The sequence below is a fragment of the Passer domesticus genome, chromosome 1 (assembly GCF_036417665.1).
Source record: "Passer domesticus isolate bPasDom1 chromosome 1, bPasDom1.hap1, whole genome shotgun sequence".
Classification (NCBI taxonomy): Eukaryota; Metazoa; Chordata; class Aves; order Passeriformes; family Passeridae; genus Passer; species Passer domesticus.
Genome location: NC_087474.1, coordinates 68,565,200 through 68,579,499, shown reverse-complemented (window position 1 = coordinate 68,579,499; position 14,300 = coordinate 68,565,200). Strand labels below are relative to the sequence as shown.

General features: G+C 36.4%; 1 long non-coding RNA gene across 1 annotated transcript in view; it reads left to right on the top strand.

The window, feature by feature from the left end:
* LOC135301943 (uncharacterized) overlaps positions 1–14,300 on the top strand; it is a 39,641-nt gene that overhangs the window by 22,043 nt on the left and 3,298 nt on the right. The window contains exon 3 of the long non-coding RNA XR_010363673.1: positions 13,890–14,049. This is a non-coding gene — a long non-coding RNA (uncharacterized LOC135301943). The remainder of the gene's footprint in view (positions 1–13,889; positions 14,050–14,300) is intronic.

Sequence of the window (14,300 nt, the reverse complement as noted above, 5' to 3'; positions counted from 1 at the left end):
TAGATTTGGAGTTTGATCTGTCTTTTTAGTGAGAGTAGGGAAGAAAATGGAAAGTCAAACACCAAATTTGTAGACACTTGATGTTTTCAACATTTGTACTTACTGAAACCACTGATCAGAATTGATTGTCCTTAACTTAAAAATTCTTAGCTAATATCCATTCAGGACTCAGCCTTGAATGGATGGCTCAGACTGGTATTAAAGCATAAAGGAGGGTTCACAAAGAGCCACATTTCCTCTCCTGCAGTTGTACTGTGTATTTTCGTTTCCATCAAACTTCTTACAATTGAGACAGGAAATCTAGTTATGCTATCAGCATTAGCCTGACCTCCACTAAGTAATCCATGTGGTTTCCATATGGTGGCAAGTTTACCCTGCAGAAAGCAAATGGGTGCAGTGGCAGTGCACATGCTGTGCTTCAAAGACTCACCCTTAAAAAAGGTCCCTGCCAGTTGCCACTGAGATGATCCGCTGCCGCTGCCAACCGGAGATCCTGATTTAAAGTACCCTTGCAGCCACAGTCCAAAAACTAAGAAATGCAGCATGGTTCTTAGATGCTTAGATAGCTCCTGACTGATAAATAAAGCTGTCTTTTAGAAAAGCAAATCATTCTTAGCCTTAGGATTAGGTTTATAATACAAGAAGCATATGTTAAAGACAGAGAAGTTACAGCAGAGAAAAAAAAGCAAGAGTTTGAACAAGGGATGTGATTTTCTAAGCTTGCTTAGAGGAGGTATGAACCAATTAAAAATTAATATAATTGTGTGCATAACAATAAGACATTATTGTGCAAATGAGTTGTGCTTCAGAACTGTATGCACACTGTTTACTATATTTCACCTCACTTTGTTTAAAAGAGATGCAAGGGATAGGTGATGGGCTGGCACACACACCATATGCTGAGATATGGTGGAGCAAGAGCCAGAGAGCACTGCCCAAGCATGCAGTCCCTTTTTTTTTCACTACAAGCAGCCCATTATATGCAAAATCTGTTTGAATTCCACTGTATAGACAAGGAAAACTTTGAAATGACACAAGTAGAAAACTTATTTGCATTTATCTCTATCTGTTATGAAATTCTAATAAATACAGATAACATTTCTTATTTCAAACTAATTATGCTAAAACACTCACACACTTTTAGAAAATCAAGTTCACCTTTTGCCAATAGCAATCACAGATAGATTGCCTCCTACTTGTGACTAAATCTTGAAAAGTGTTTTGACAACGCAGAGTGTCTCTAATTGTCCTGTAAAGAGAACATGGGGACTGTGCCAACAATCCCTTGTTTTCCACTTCACTAGTATCTTGTGTCGCACTCATTCATTATCCACACAGTAGCTGTAACAATAGCAGCTTTTCTAGGCAATTGCATCGTTGCAGGTCTACAAGGAAACTGAAAGTTGTCACTTTATTCAAAGAATCTTCATAGGTCTTGGCTCAAAAGAAGATTTGCTATTTTGATGAACTTATTCTCTGTTTGCATAAAAAAGACATGGCCTAACTAGAACAGCCCTCCAAACATGCAAGAATTCCATGAAGTACCGCACTGTTTAAATTTCTTCTTTCTTTTTTTTTTTTTGTAACCAGTGACTTGTTTCCTTGATGTAGAAAAAGGCCAATTACAAGTAAATGTATAATAAGGTATTTATTTTGTGTCTATTTTGTTATTGTTTGTGTAAAAGAGGAATGTTCCACCACAGAATTTCAAAGATGATACAACTGCCTTGGATAAACATTTGAGATTTGACCAAAGTATTTGGTTCTATGATTGTTATACTTTTACAGAAGAGACAGAATTTACAAATGTGAATGAACATATTGGCAGGCTGCCACTGTGGTATAATAACACAGGGTAACTGCTGCAGCTCTCTCATCTCCTAGGAAGAAATCAGTGTTTGTTATGTGGTAGATGGCATTTAAATGCTCTCAGGTAGTTCATAGGGTATCATCTGAAATTGGAAAAAGACTTTAAAACATTAGACTACATACCTAAAGAAAGAAAAGCTAAGTTAGCATATAGTTATCAAGATAAGCATAGTGAGAAAAGTGCATTTTACCTTGTAGGCATCAATAAGTAAAATAAATTATTCTCTTGCAGTTTTATTCCCATTCTTTTCCCAAATCTTAACTCCAGTTAGTATGCAGTAAGGCCTTGTAAGGATTAGATGCACTTGATCTGGGCTCAATTTTGTATTTTGAGACTGCCTCATCCTGCACTGTGTTACTGGGTGAGAGAAAGCAGCACCCTTGGAAGCAAAGACTGTAACAATCACAGAGCAACATGTGGCTTTAAAGAAAGGCTCAGGATTAGTGTCAAGAGCAGCACTAACCTCTAATTATGATTTTTAAGCACAAACAAGTTTTGTGTTGATTTTTAGTTGGCACAAGCAGAAGCCCTGACAACAGGAGGGTTTCCTTCTCTCTTTGCACACAACACTTATTTCTGCATTGGGCTGCTTCCCACAGTCTCTTTTTTCATTAATAAAATTTCCAGTTTAGGGAACTGAATTGAGAACCTGGAAAACATTAAAACATGCTCTCTTTTTTTTTTTTTTTTTTTTTTTTTTGAGATCATGTTCATGTCCACCCAAATGTGGTTTGGTGTGTGGCAATGTGAATGTTTCAACTAGCAAAAGACAGGGCTCCTTGAGGTAGTTAGTAAAAAGCTAGAAAGTTTCAATGAGAGGGACTAAACCTCTGGCTGGTATTACCAATTTCTTTTTAATACCAGTTTAACAAATAAGAAGTGGCTCCTCTTCTGCTTGTCGTACCCAGCTTGTTAAACTTCTCACATAGTTCTCTCACAGCTTTCCATTCAAATTCAGGACTGGAACCACAGTACTTTAAAATGTTTGCAAATAGCTCTTCTGGTTTACTAACCTCCCTTCTTTCTGCTTGAGCCTGAGGTAATGAGTTGAGGTGCTTGCAACTGCTGCATTGAGGTTGTGGACTTTCATCTGCTTTGTTGCTGGCTTAAAATACCTTATTGTTGTAATTTTTTAATAGCCAGCTATCAGACTTTGCCATCTACTCATTTAGGGATAGGAGGAAGAGGCAAGAATGTTACCTTCATGCACACTAGGATTTATGTCCAATTCCTGGTTTCTCATCACTGCTTGAACTGTGAACAGTCTATGTGCAAAAATAGACAATTAAACAACACAACTCCTGACATGTCTTGTAAGCATTTGAAAACTGGTAACAGAACTGTGTGCTGGGACAGAATGGAAAATATAACTCCAAAAGCTTGCCTGGCATTCTTCTGCTTCCAAATGCATAGGAGAGAGCCTTTTCCAGAGAAAGATCTGTCATAGCTTTGCAGCCTGGCTCTGGCTGAAAAAATAATAAGGCAAGTATTTTCTTCATCCTTGCTTCTGAAAAACTATTCCTAGTAAAGAAAAAATTAATAAAGCTGTCTTTTTATTATACCATGGGCATTTAGGTGACTGCCATAGCCTTAAGAAATTCAATTAACATGCTTTGTGGAACCCTAGGCAATTCAAAAGTCATAATGGAGTATGACTTACAAGAAAACTAAACAGTCTTGCCCTAAATAACTAGGTATCTCTATTTCAGAATTGATGTAACCCGTGCACTTTGGCTAGGGAATACTGTAGATGCTGGAATAATGATTCACCATTATTCCTTTGTTTCACATCAGAAAGCAAAAGTATAGCAAAAAAAAATTTGATCTGTTCATGTGTTTTTGGAAGAGCTATGTCTAGTGAAATAAAAATGAAAGACTATTTTCATAGCTTCTCATATACCTTGCCAAGTAAGAACCAGCACATTACACTTAAATTTTAGGAAATGTATAAGGCACAGTCAAGTATAACTATAACGCTTTCCAGAGAGAGTTATTATTTTCATGCATGTTGTTTCTCTTCATCTACTCTGGCTGGGAGCACAGTAATCAGATGAGATTATTGGTAGAAAAGCTCAGAGAACATGACAGGAGCCCTAAGAGAAACATGGATTCTCCCTCCTCTGTACTGGAGGCATAAAGCTGCTTGGAAAAGCATGTTTGGAGAAACAGAAAAGGGAAATGGGAAGATTTTCAGGAATATGGATGGATACTGGATGAACTTACTTTCTAGCAGCAGACACACAAAAATCCCATACTAAAATCCTACACCTTTGTCTTTACCAGGAATAATTACCAAATTAATCTACTTGTTACTCTTTAATGACAAATGCTCTGACTGCTGGAGCTCTTCTGCACTTGTGTTTGAAATAAGGCTCTTCTCTTTCCCTCCTAATTTTAAAAAAGGTCTCAGCATTCACATAGACTGTAAGCATTGATCTTGCTTTTTATTGTCATTACAATAGAGAAATCCATCTAAGAAAATACAGGCAAAGCAGAGGATGTTTTGATATTAATGTTTGCTACTGTCAAATAGATTTTCTGGGGGCTACAGGACAGAACATAGCGAGAAGCATCTGTTTAGTACTAGTGAAAAGTGTTTAATAATATACAATTTTTATAATTTAAAAATATTTAGTACTTAAACTGTATAGTTGAAGATGTCCCTACTCATTGTAAGAGGGTTGGACCAAGAGACCTTTTAAAGCCCTTTACAACCCAAACTATTCCATGATTGTATATAAGGTTTTTTTTCATATTTATAATCAACACATACTATTAGACATCCCCTCAAATAAAAAAGGGCTTTCCCTTTTGAAGAGTAAAAAAAAGATTATTAGAAGGAAGTAATATTCATTACTAGACTCAAAGAGGTAGCAGAATATTTTGCTCAAAAATAACAGAAAAAACCCAAGCTATTTGTAATGACAACTTGCTACTTGGTTTAGCAGTGTAGTTTTATTTTGCTTCTGTAAAGAAAAAATAGATTCTTCCCATTTCACTTGTCATGATATTTTGGTTATTTTTTGCATGAAAAGGCAAATATCCAAGTTTCTGTTGGAAGATTGCTGGGTTTAGTGCACTGGATAGTATCAACAGAAATTATGTTTCCTTTTCTACAAGAAAAGGAGACAAAAATTTACAGACCACCCTGCTTTACAGAGGACCAAAAAAATGCTGGAAAGATGCAATTCTGGGAAAAATTAAAAATTAACTATATCTTTACATATACATTGGATGTTGAAACATATGCACTTGTTATCTGCTTGCTAGGTAGTATGATTGCTTCTACGTGTATTTTTTCATACACTCTTCCAAATGGCTCTGCAGAGATATAGATATAAAGTTATTATGAGGCTCAACTGTCCCCTGAAGCATCATGCTCCCTAGACTTCAATGTCTTATATGTCAGTGGGGTATACAGGCAAATGGAAGGAATTTTCTCAGATTGGTTTGACTGGGAAACTGAGAAGTCAACTTTGTGGCAGGGAGAGCAGAAAAAAAAACAATATATGAATGGTTTCTCCTTTCTACCCTATTTTTAATTTGGTACTTGTCCTTCTGGAGAGGTGTGGAACAATTAATGGTCCTGGATTGAGATCTCAGAACTTCAAGATAAGTTCCTGTCTATACTGACTGTCCTAAGCAAGGTAATCTGCTTGGTATTCTGTTGTGAGTGAAAGTACTGAATTTTGTGTTTAAGTGAGTGAAAGCTCTCTCAGTAATACTGGGTTCCTTCTTTGGTATCAATCATTGAAAAGAGCTGAATGGAAAACAAATTTCCTTCATTCAGGAAAAAAAAAAAAATAGAAGCCACATGGTTCTGACAGGACAGTTTTGGGGAAGATAAAAATGGCATTTGGCTGGCTGGTTTTCCATCTGTGGATAGACTGTCTGCCTCTTCAGCTTCCCAGGACACTCACCCTGCCAGTCACCTGTCAGTCAGGCAGACTGAGAATCAGCCTGACCATGTGAAGGAGTGGGATTCTTATTGCTTGGGAAGCCACAACAGATGAGGAGCTGCTCTGTCTTCTCAGCTTCCACCATGGGAAGACATAGAGTCAGGATTCACAGGGTTCATGGGGAAAAAAAATAAAAGAAAAAAAAGAAATAAAAAGAGAAATAAAAAAATTTTCTCCACAAAGATTTCCAGCTAAGACTCCCTGAATGATGAAAAACCCACATGTAGATGTTTTGTCAAGTAGCAAATATCAGAGGTCAATATATTGAGAACTTTTTAATTTTAGAGTGGTTCCATGATAAGGGTGATGCTATAAGTATAAATAGTCAGGTAAGCCAGACATGCCCAATAATTTTATTATCTAAAAGTAAATGCAGACTTCTATTCTGTTAAAATGAGTTTTCTCAAGGGGAGCTGTATTATTCAGAGCAGAAAAGAAAGTAATAGAATTCTTTAAGTGATGGGGGAAAACTTTATTGAATGTACATAATAGCAAAAAAAAAGTCATTCTCATAGGTCTATTAGAGTACATTGAGACTCTTAGAAAATCACAACTATTGACAGACTTAGAAGACAAAAGATCTGTATAGAAAAAAAACCTGCTCTAATTATTGGATAGCTTGCAATTAGAGAAAAGCAAAATCAAACTATTCATTGATAGGCAGTGAGCAAATATAGAATGAGATGTGCTGAAAATATTGTTCTACTGATTTCAGAAACTGTAAAATAAGCATTTCATGGATAACATGCAGTTATACTTAGAAGCAATTTTTGTTGAAGACAATTTTGTCATACAAAAACCAGCTGTTTTGTCTTCATTTTACATCATAAAAGAAGGAAAGTGTATTGTAATATTATGTGAAGTGATATAAAGAAATTATCTAATGAAAGTAATTTGTCTGTTGCTACATTGTACAACTATAGATTATATAATATAAATATGCATTATACAATTATATATTATACATTCTCTGTACTACATTATAGATACAAGGTTTGACCATTAGGCAATTTCTGTAACAAGCAGACATTGCAGTTTTCAATCACAGCAAACACAGTCATGATAGTCCTTAAAAAGTAGCTCTGTTAAAGTAATGCTATTTGTAGCATTAGAATGCATGTGTATGTTCAACTGTAAATCTCTGCCACTAATTCTATATCATGAATCATAGCTGAAAAATACAGGTGTATCTTTCTGCAGTGAATTTTAAGAGCATGCAAACCATGGGATGCATTTTTAGCTTCTGGAGAGCTACAGTCACTTGAAAAGACCCACATCAGATGACACAAAGTAGGGATTTGGTCCTGTGCTAAAAAAAATCCCAAGACACCAAACTGTACTGGCCGGTAATTCTTTGGGGCTTTAGAAGTTGTTTGGATGTTTGGACTGAAAGATGCAAGTTTTCTTGATGCTTGTCTGTATCTTGGACTTCCTTCTAACCCTTAAAAACAATGACCCACATATTAGGCTCATGCAGCTTTAGTGAATCAAAGTGGTTTGCAGTGGCGTTATGTTTTGCAATACAGATTTGTCTTTAATTTGGATTGTCCTGGAGTGGGAGGAGAGGATTGTCCATCAGAAAATGGTTAGTTGGTGGTTTTCTGCTTTCTGAAGTCAGTCTGTGCAGTGTGGAGTGCAGGGAAACCAACTTGTCTGCTGCCCAGGCATAAAGTCCTTCAGCAAGTGAGATTGAGCCATATATTCAAACAAACACAAGCCAGCACTTCACTTAATGTGTTTGTTAGATTTCTCCCCCTTTAGCCGGCACTACTGTAGTCTTTAAACAGTGTGACAGAAGTACACTTCCACTTCAGTTAATGGATTTATCAAATACCTTATTTCATGCTTTCTGCTTTTGATTTATGAATTTTGATCCCAGAGACAAGGACCCTGTGAGTATTGATTGTGGAAAATGTCAGACTAACAGAAGTTAATTTCACTTGTACATGTGGAAGTCTGTGATTCTCTGACAGCGCTGTCTGTGGAGAACAGGCTGTCACCCAGCCCAAGCGACACCGCGCCATCACAACAGCCAGCCCCTCCACCCTCTGCACTGGGATGAAAGAGGATGTGGGACTGGCAAAGGGGTCAAAGAAAGGGATGCCTGGAGTCAGGTCAGGGGAAGAGGGGGTCAGCTGCTGTGGATCCCATCCCTCTGTGACTCACTGCACGTGATTGCAAGACATCTGCTGGGATTACGAAATGTAACCCTGCCAGCGCCACTACTAGTCGGTGATACTTCATTTACCAATTATCTTTCTTGCAAATTATAAGCATTTCTTTATTTTAATTGGCAGAATCAAAATGTCATTTCCACAGTGGGGCACTTTAGTGATAGGAAGTAGATGATTTGTACTTGGTATTTGTACCTCTTGCATTTAAGAAGTGATTAAAAACGCCAAACATCCTGCTATGTTTTAATTTTGAAAGAACATGTTATCTCAGATGGCAGAAAAGCAGAGAATAAACTCTGGGTGTTAGATGAAAATTAATAAATATTGTCAATACCTGGTCTTGTTTCTTCACCAGAAAAAAGAGATTCTCACTAGACATTCACATTGATGAGGGTGAAAAGGTGCTCACTGGGTTAAGCTGAAATAGGTTAAGCATTTGTTTTAGCCCTATAATCTGCTTTTTTATTGACACTTTTCACTGGACTTTCATCTGGTGCTTTTTCACTAGGATAAATATCACACAAAAATAAACCACTTTTTTTGTTGATTTTTGTCTTAAAATTAGATTAAAAGTTCATATAATAATGTATGAGAAATGCTAGAACTTATGAAATGGTTAAACTCTCTATCCAAAGTTAAAAGTTAAAGTTACAATTAAAAGTGTTCAAAATTATATATGTAGACAAATACAGATAACTGAACACAGACACAATAATAGTCTTATGGCTTGAAGTACTGATGGAGTGGAGTATAATTGGTGGTTCCCCTAGAGAAATACCTTTATTTTTTTCCCACTTGAAAGATTAATGTCACTCTAGATATTTCCAGAGTTTTTGATAAATAATGCTGAGGAAGGGGTATAGAGGGAAAAGTAGCAAAACAGAGATTCCTTTGCTTTAGTTTAACTTTAAATGGCAAAGCACTCAGGGCATGCTGGCTATATGAAGGCAACATAAACAGATAAAATGTAAAAAGGAATTTTGCGCTTATGACCATGGGAGGAGGGGAGAACAAAGTCCTATGGGTTTCTCTCCTTAATCACCATACTTGAAAAGAGAGAAGTGTTAGATTACATAATGACAGTAACATTTTTTAAACAAGATTTTTTAAGGAAACAGCATGGATTTTATTTTTTATTTTTTAAATCTGGACATAGACACATTAAAGTAGCCATTCAAAGCTGAAAAAGATGTTATTAGAATGCTGATGAACTCCCAGTCAAAAGGTCTTTGCCACAGAATATACCTATGCTGGTCCTCTTAGCCTTTGGGAGAGTTGAATTTATCCATACATGGAAGAGGACAAACAGATCATCATGAGAGGATTGTTTATAGAAGGGAAGATCAGAATGGAGGTTGCAGACCAACCTCCATTTTACCAGAGTAAAATATCTAAGATCTTCAGTTGTACTCCCCTTGAGCAGAAACTGCAAGGCTCCAGATAAGACTGCATGTGTATGAATCATAGCCTTACATGCATACATATAAACACCTCGGTGTGTCTGGATGTTAAACCTAATTTCGGAAACATTTTGTCTTTTGGGTTGAGTCTTTCTTTCTTTCTTTCTTTCTTTCTTTCTTTCTTTCTTTCTTTCTTTCTTTCTTTCTTTCTTTTTCTTTTCTTTCTTTCTTTTTCTTTTCTTTCTTTCCTCTTTCTCTCTTTTTCTCTTTTTCACTCTTTGTTTTTTTAAAGAGTTGATAATCATTGATGTTAGCGATTTGTTTAGTTTAATATCTCTATGGCGGAGCAGGCTCTATCATCGCCTGTTCAGCTGTTTCAACTGCAGTTACACTACTCACATCCAGTCCATGTGGTTTTGCTTGAGACTTTGATTAAAAATGTTGTCAGACGTACAACATTTCTATCTAACAAGGAAAGCAAAACAATTTTTATTGTTTTGTGGAAATATTAAAGATATAATATATAAATAAGCAGGGACTTTTTGCGCTTTTTAAATATAAAATATATCTATTTAATGAGGCATATTAATTCCATGGTTTTTACTAGAAGGTCAGAATTGCATATGACCGTTTACATGTGCAATTTTAAATTGTATTTACATGTTATCCTTTAAGAGCAGGTTGACAAAATCATAGAGCCTTTGTTTAATGGAAAGGAAAATGCAAACAAATACTCCATCTCCTACATAAATACACAAAATCAACTGCTTGGGAGCATTTAAAAAATATATGAATGTATTGCATATGGTTATATCGCAATCATGCATTTAAGTCTGAATCTCTAACACGTGTGTGCAGCTACATGTGCCCAAATTTAGTATGTCTAAACCAAGCAACAAGGAATTAAAGAGAAGAGAAGAGAAAATGTGCAAAAAATATTTTTTCTACATCAAGCCATGATACATACTGAATATAGAATTTACATTTAAAGAAATAATAAAATTGCATTATATTATATTTTCTGTTAATGCCTTACCTAGATGCTTCCAAAGAATAATATAAATGTTTTCAGCTATAATATAAATCACTCCTAAAAATTATTTTATCAGTACAGTTCTGAAAAGGTAGGACAATATGTCTTAACAAATACAAGAACTGTAAAGTGGCTGTTCCATTAAAAAAAATTATCTCATCTTATAAAACTTCTTGTATTATTTGTAAAATTATTTCTATCTTATATTATTTGTAAAATGCCCACAAAGACAAAACCTAAACATATGTTCACTGTGAAAGTAAATGTTATCTTCAATAGTTTCAACCATTGCATTTTGTCTTTTGTAGATAGAATTCTTCTTCAGGAAAAATGGCCTGGTTTCTTAGCTATTAGTTGCTCTTTTATAAACGGTGTTCATGGAAATCCCCTTGGTGTAGGCATTGAATGCAGACAAAGCATAAGGAAGGTGGGATTGTCAGAGATGTCTGAACAATTGTGAATATTGTTAGATATCTTTCATTCTGCAAACCTGTTATTATTTGACCCATACTCTATCTGAAACAGAAACATATTTTAATGTTAACAGCACCAAAAGCACCACCACAAACCCCAGGCTATTCTGCCTTCCCTGAGGACTTCCTCATGGGAACCTGGACAATGACCTACTGAGACAAGGTTTTCTTTTTTCCTTTAACTGTGAAGCTTTCCATAGTGGCATCCATTTGAAAGCCTGGCTCTTGTTGGGCACTGCATCTTTTTTTGCAGTTAAAGGAGGGGTTTAACTTTACATCACTTGCAAGAAGAGAAAGGAAGAGACTAGCTACTTTGTTTTAAGAAACTATGTACATGATGTCTGCATCTGGGAAGATGCAGCATAATATATAGAGTCTATTATAGATGATTTATGTAGATATAAAAATATTTGGTTTTAAACAGTTTTAAATATGTTGTGATTTTCTGTTTTCAGAAGACTTCCATAGGTTGGTTGTTACTGTCATGGAAATATGATATAAGCAAGCCTACTAATACTAGGTAAATAATTCTTTAAATATTAACAGATATGGATTGTGTGATAGTGGGGTGTTATTTAAAACTTTGCTGGCACTAATGAGAAGTGGCCAGTGAAATCTACTTGTATGTCATAGGATCATCTTAAATCCATCCTAAGGAAACCTGTATAACATTGGTTTTGCTCATCATTTTTTTCTGTGGAAATAAATGTCTATAATTTCTAATATTTTTTTCTGTAAAATGACATACACAAATGGCATTAAGAATGTTGTTTACAAAGTATGGAGTTTTTTTCTGCAGTCCTTCCTCTAATATGTAAGCATTTAAGAGGCTTAAAATACATATCTAATACAATCCAGTAGGTCTAAAATGAATATCCATTGTCATGAGTTTAAATCTAATAATTTTGCATTTACTGCAATAGCCTGCTTTATTTACTGAATTAGCAAACCTATAGCCCTATTGTGATGCTGCTGTAATTGTAATTATGTGGAGATGTTTGAATTATTTTATAATAGTTTTCCAATTGTTTTTCTTTTTTGCTTTCCCAAATAATCAAAAATACTGACAAATTCAGAAAGATGCTTGCACAAAAATCTATTTTCCTCAGATATATTTTCCTTCAACTCTTAGATACATTTTTTGTAGAGAAACTCCTAGGAAAAAGTTGAATTTGATATGCTTAATGCTCAATTTTATTTCTGTTGAAAAAATGAGTTAAAGAAATGCCCTTGCTTCAGAATGCAATTTCTTCCAAATGAGGTGTGAGAGGGGAGAAATTTTATCTTCTTTGAAACGCAGCATAAGCATCTGAATTTGAAAGCAACCCTGCCTAAAATAATATTTTCATTTTTAAAAAATTCTTTGACATTTTTGGAAGTAGTTTAGGGATTGGATTTTGTTTCTTCTGATTGAAGGAACACTGGATGAATAGAAGGCCTAAAACTCTGATCCCAAGCTCTCTCACACTCAGGTGGGATACTCTCCTAATTTGAGTTCTAATGTGTGCATATAGAATTTAAGTAGACTTATCATATACTTTACTTATTGATTTTGAGGCTAAAATTTTAACTTAATGAGTAGAAAGCATCAGGAAAGCCTATTGCTAGAGAGATTTAAAAGTAGCATTGCTGAGCATATTTAATATTTATTTCGTAAGACAAGTATGATGGACTTATTCACTAGAATGGTTCACAGGTTTCACACGATTTTTTATGATGGTCTGGTTTAATGGTTGTAAATATTGTGACCATCTCAGACTCATGATGGTAAAACTAAATCTGTCTGGAAAGCACCACTCTTTCTAAACTTGCTTAAATATTCAGCACTCTTATTCAGCCCCTTGGAGTTTTTGTGTCTGTGATTTACAACTGTTTTAAATCTGCTGTGGATACAAGGGAAGCTGAAGACGCAACTATCTTTGGTTTGTTCTCCTCAGTGCAGGAATTGTTTTCCCCATTTTGATCAGTGGTCCCTGGCAACAGGGAGCAGATAATGCTCCGGTCCCAAGCACAATGCCGTGTTTTTTGCCCAGCTCCTGTCTCTTTCTCCCCTTTTCCTAGATGCTGGTGTGGTGGGTAGGGTTAACAGGCCCCACCAGCTGGCATATCGGTGCAGACATAATTGCTCACGAATGGTGTGGGGAGAGAGGAGTGAGGGAAGAAATAGAACAGATAACAAGCAAAGGGAAAAAGTAGCCCTGTAAACAAGCAGCATATTTTTTTCCTCCTCCACAGAGCAAGCTTTTGTGACTGGAGGCAGTATCTATGTGCAGCCTGACTTCTAATCCATATCGCAAACAGCTTCCAGATGCCTGAATCCCCACCACTATTCTGGCATCCCTACCCTTCACAGATGCCTGTCTATGAGGGGGGTCTATAAGGAAAATTGGGTGTATTTTACTAATCATTCATTTCCAATCTTCCTGAAGGGGAACTTTTATTAATAAACTCTTTTCATCTGTCTCTTTGATTAGGAAGAAGATAATCGCCTAGTCATGTGAAAAGGGGGAAAAAAAAAAGATTGCTGGGGGGTCGCCTTTTCTAACATGTGCTTGAGTGGAAGGAAACAAATAAAAACCACAGAACAATGAGGGTACTAAATGGTTCCAGTTGAGCTTGAGTGGTGGAGGGGAGTTTGAATAGAAACCGTGGCGGCGGGGCTGGCCTCCCAAGGCAAGCAGAACTAATTCCCCTGATCCCGGCTACTCTGCAGGCAGCAGGCACGTCAGCTGGACCTGGCTGGCGCAGCGGCAGGTGCGCCAGCGAGAGGAGGATGGGCAGGGACAGGGCTGAACCCACCCTGCAGGGAAGGGTGTCACTCTAGGACATGAAATAGAACGACACAGATGCTGGAATCTCCAAGGTAAAAAGGAGGGAAAGTTTAATTCTGACTCTAACATTTATAGGTTTCCAAATGACAGTGTCATGTCTCCAATGACACTGGACAAACAAACAGTCCATCAAATTTCTCTTCCTCCAGAAAAGAATGCAAAACAAATATGTGTTTACAGAAAAGCACATGAGAAAGTTAATTATAAGAATGAAAACATCAGAAGGCTTAGAAGAACTCAAAATAACAAGGCAACAGAAGGGGTGGCTCCGTGCAGGATGCATGGCTCTCTCTACAGGTTGTAAAGTAGGTGAGAAGCAATTCAAGATTTTGCTCTCTGCTGTGCTTCATTCTCAATATTTCTTCCCTTGTTACTCGGCTCAGGTTACTACACTCAGGCTTACTGCTGTGCTAAATCTTGAACTTTTCTGTCTAAGGGAAATGTATGCTGTCTGGTGAGCACCAGCACTTAATTATAACAGATAGGCTGGAGCGATATTTTCGCTCTAAGGGAGTTTGTTTTCCAAACTATGCTGTGCTTCTATTTAAGCCTTGTTCTGG